Below are 4,754 nucleotides of genomic sequence, written 5' to 3' on the forward strand. Positions count from 1 at the left end.
TTTTTTGACACACTGTACTCCACTTCATATAGTCTAGGGTAGCTGCACTAATGCAGATGTACCTAATATGTTAATAAAAAAAAAAAAAAAAAAAAAAAACTCCCAACGACCTGAAAGTACTAGTATAAAAAGCTATGATTTGTTCAGATCTGAAACCTACATCTATGGACAGCACAAAACGTCCACTAGACTGTGCGACACAGTGGTTGCCAGGATCAGGTTGGGTTACCGTTACCTGTGGCAGGTGGCTTCAGGTGACGGGTCTCCCAATCCTGAGCACTCTAGTTGCAAACTCTGTGAGCAGGAACTACGGCATGATCTCCCGCACTACATCACTGAATGCCCAGTTATTAGACCTTTCAGACCAGTTGGCATGAGGTACCTGGAGCTTTGCAATTACTTTATTCACTCTCGTATTCTTGAAGATATCCTCACAGTATACCCAAAATTTGCCAGTGCAGGCTATTAAACACATGGCTCTGTATGATTAACCATCCTGCGAGATGGGGACTTGTATTACCACTGCTGCCTTATTCAATCTTGTGTTGTTGATATCCTCAAAATGCATCCGGAGTCTGCCAGTGCAGACCGCTTATCACATGCCTCTGTATGACTAATCATCCTGTGTGATGGGGATTTTTTAGCATCACCTAGTTAGCTTTTTTGACACACTGTACTCCACTTCATATAGTCTAGGGTAGCTGCACTAATGCAGATGTACCTAATATGTTAATAAAAAAAAAAATACCTTGAGGTGCTTCCGCGGCTTAGCGTCCCCGCAGCCTGGTCGTCGACCAGGCCTCCTGGTTGCTGGACTGATCAACCAGGCTGTTGGACGTGGCTGCTCGCAGCCTGACGTATGAGTCACAGCCTGGTTGATCAGGTATATGATACTAGGTGATGCCTAGTATGAGTGCAGACTGTCTATCACATGCCTCTGTATGACTAATCATCCTGTGTGATGGGGATTTTTTTAGCCTCACCTAGTTAGCTTTTTTGACACACTGTACACCACTTCATATAGTCTAGGGTAGCTGCACAAGTGCAGATGTACCTAAATGTGTTAATAATAAATAATGCTTAGTATGTCTAACCATTCTGTATGATCGGGATTTTTAGCATCACGTAGCTTATAGCATCCAGTCCATCCTCCTGTTCAAGTATGTTTATTAAGATAAGAAAGAAATACATCTCTAAGGGATAGAGTAGCTTAGGCTATTTCTACCCCCCTCTAATCCTCCTGTTTTGATAGTCCTTTTAGGAAGGATGAGGACCATTCATCATATTCCGACGAACAACGCAATTAAAACGTAGAAATCGGTACTATTGAATTTGGACAAACCGAAAAACGATTTTCTACTTATGTTGCAAAGACAAACTAACCTAACCTAACCTTCCTAAGCCTAATGCACGCTATCTGAGGTCACTAATAGTACATATGTGTGCTATACTAGGCCTAGGAATATTTACGTTTGTTTTTAGCTTTATTTTTTTTGATTCTATAAAGTGAAAGTACAAAATTCTACTATATAATTGCTTAGTAAGTCAATGTTTGTACTATGGTGCACATAATTACAAAAGTACTATCCAAACAGCATGATGGGTTGTCTTATCACACTTTGTACTCTTCTTACAGTCTATAGTCAAATACAGATGTACCTAAATATTTTAATAAAATAATGGACCACTAGTAAACCAATCATGTACTATTAATTTTACTGAGTTCGGAAGATATACAGCTAAACTCAAAACAAATATTCCTAGACTTAGTATAGCACATATAAGTACTACATTAGGCCTAAGATAACGTGTATTAGACCTAGAATTGTTAGGAGAGGTTAGGTTAGTTTAGGTTAGAGTCTTATATATGTTAGGTTAGGTTAGGTTAGGTTAGGTTAGAGTCTTAAATATGTTTTGTTGCGGTTAAAAAAGTTTCCGGTTTGTCTAAATTCAATAAAACGAAAGTCAACGTTCTGGTGATCCATCACTATACATATTGGTACTCTCGACCAATTAGTTACTGTGAGTACTTTCATTTCAGGAGGATGGGCTGACTGATTTAGTACTCTGGCATTCGTTTTAAATCTCTATCAAATCATTTAAATCTATCCATTTAAATCCCTCTGTTACGGATATAATGGTGTACCTCACCATTCATGTATCACATCACCAAGAAAGGTAATGATAATCTAGCTTTTCTTAAAGCTGTCACACTTGAAACAATTGCTTCCTCAATCAAAAACCTTTGATCTCATGAGCACTGGACTGCAGCAGGATGCAGGATTTATAACAAGAAATAATACTTTCTTACAGACCATCAGTGTCAGGTTAAACAACTGGCTGACCTCCACACAAACAGATCTAGCGACAATACAACTAGCTACCAGTACACTGAAAAAAAAAAACACAGGCAGAGGAATATTATCTTGTTCTTGAAAGTCTGCTTTTCAAGAAATTGAAAACTTCTACAAGAGCGATAGGTTCTACAAGACCCTCAAAATAGCAATTATAAATAACCTGATTGCTGTAGAAAATAAAGGGTTTAGAATCTATTTTGAATGGATACTATCTTCTATAAACATAACTCACCATAACGACACAAACATTGCTGTCAAATTAGCATGTAAAAGGATAAAGTTGAATTAGACCTAGGTATTCACATCTCTATCGAAAAGACTATATTGTTGCAAACACTCAGGTCTAATAGGAGAGACATTACTAACTCCCAAACGTCTGAAAACAACAGTATAAAAGAGTCATGATTTATTTTGATCCGAAACCTATATACGGGCCAGCACAAGACGTCGACCAGACTGTGCGACACAGTGGTTGCCAGGATCAGGTTGGGTTACCGTTACCTGTGGCAGGTGGCTACAGGTGACGGGTCTCCCCTACCCCTAGCCTTTTCCCTCCCCCCCCCTCCCTCTACCACCCTGGCCGCTACCTCCCCTCTCCGCTACCCCCTTCCCTTCTACACACCCCCCCCTTTTCAACCCCGTAACAGCTCTCTCAAGTATTCTTAAAACCATTACGTCCCTTCACCCGACAATGCTCAGTATTCTTACCACCAACCGCAGTTCTCAGGAGACCAACATAAATTATTCAGGCAACCTCTCCCTTCCTTCTCTTCCCTTCCCTCCTTCCTCTCCTCTCCTCTCCTCACTCCTCCCCCTATCCCTACTCTCACTTGCGATCTCTCGACAAGAAGCTTTTATCAGAACAATGTGAGTCGTTCCCTGAACCCCCTCGTGCCCTGAACCTTTCAGTGACCTCTTCTCTGTTGAACCATAGTTTACCCCAAGTCGTGACCGGTATGAACTGTGTGTGTGTGTGTGTGTGTGTGTGTGTGTGTGTGTGTGTGTGTGTGTGTGTGTGTGTGTGTGTGTGTGTGTGTGTGTGTGTGTGTGTGTTTAAATGAACTCACATATTTGTGCTCGAATGATAAACTATCATGTTGTTTACCCGGTTCATTGCAATAAACACACACACACACACACACATACACACACACACACACACAACACACACACACATACACACAACACACACACACACACACACACACACACACACACACACACACACACACACACACACACAAACAAACAAACAAACCAAACAACGTACAGTCATCTTGCCATAGTAATAACTCCTACCTACAAAAAGGAATGTTTACAGACTATTGTAATCTAACTAATGAGATGCCAGTATGAATGAAGTGGTAAGCCAAGAACCCGTGAACTAAAGCCCAATAGCACTAACAAGCATCACCTGCAAGTTACTAGAGAGATAATTACCCAAAGCAGGCTAGTTGAACACTTACAACCATTCAATTTTGTCAATAACGGATTTAGTCGAAGCAAAACTTGTTTGACAATCTTGGAGTTCTACAAAAGGATATCAAGAAACAAACAAAAGACGGAAATAGGCAGACTAGCTGCATATTCCTCGACTGTCAGAAGGCATTTGATACTGTACTCCTCAGACAAAAGGCTGGATAAGCTGGATTCAAGCTGGATAAGTAGGCTGGTGTATTTAAAAGATTGCTACAGTCGGTAAGGGAGTAACTTACAGGATATACGCAAAGGGCTACAGCCACTATAGCATGCCACTATAGCATGCCACTATAGCATGCCACTATAGCATGCCACTATAGCATGCCACTATAGCATGAATTATATCAAGTAACTACCAGCTTGTGGAGTACAATGATCAGTTACACTATCATGACGGCACTATACTCAGTCACTATATAGCCTGCTCCGCTATACCCACTCACAAAACTATTCATTATGACAAGTGTAAAACCGAAAATAACAATTTTTCCTCCTCGTAAAGTGAAAAAAATATAAACATTGGTTGAGTGAGATAAAACACTCAATCCCACCCTCCAGCCTACCCCAGCCTCCCTCAGCCTACCTCAGCCTCCCCCTAGCCTTCCTCAGCCTTCCCCAGCATCCCCCAGCATCCCCCCAGCATCCCCCAGGACATAATCTCCAAGCTGCGCCATCCGCTTTAAGTACGTGTGTGTGTGTGAGCGCTGTGTTGAGTGTGCACTATTTTGGGAACACATATTAAAATAATCCAGCACCGATATTATCACTACCGCGGCAAAATATATATATACGAGGGCTTCTGATAATGATATTCGAAATGTATGAATTTTAAGTTTTTACCCTAAATCACGTGAACCATTTTTAACACACCTCTCTCTCTCTCTCTCTCTCTCTCTCTCTCTCTCTCTCTCTCTCTCT

This window comes from Procambarus clarkii, chromosome 9 (assembly GCF_040958095.1).
Source record: "Procambarus clarkii isolate CNS0578487 chromosome 9, FALCON_Pclarkii_2.0, whole genome shotgun sequence".
NCBI lineage: Eukaryota > Metazoa > Arthropoda > Malacostraca > Decapoda > Cambaridae > Procambarus > Procambarus clarkii.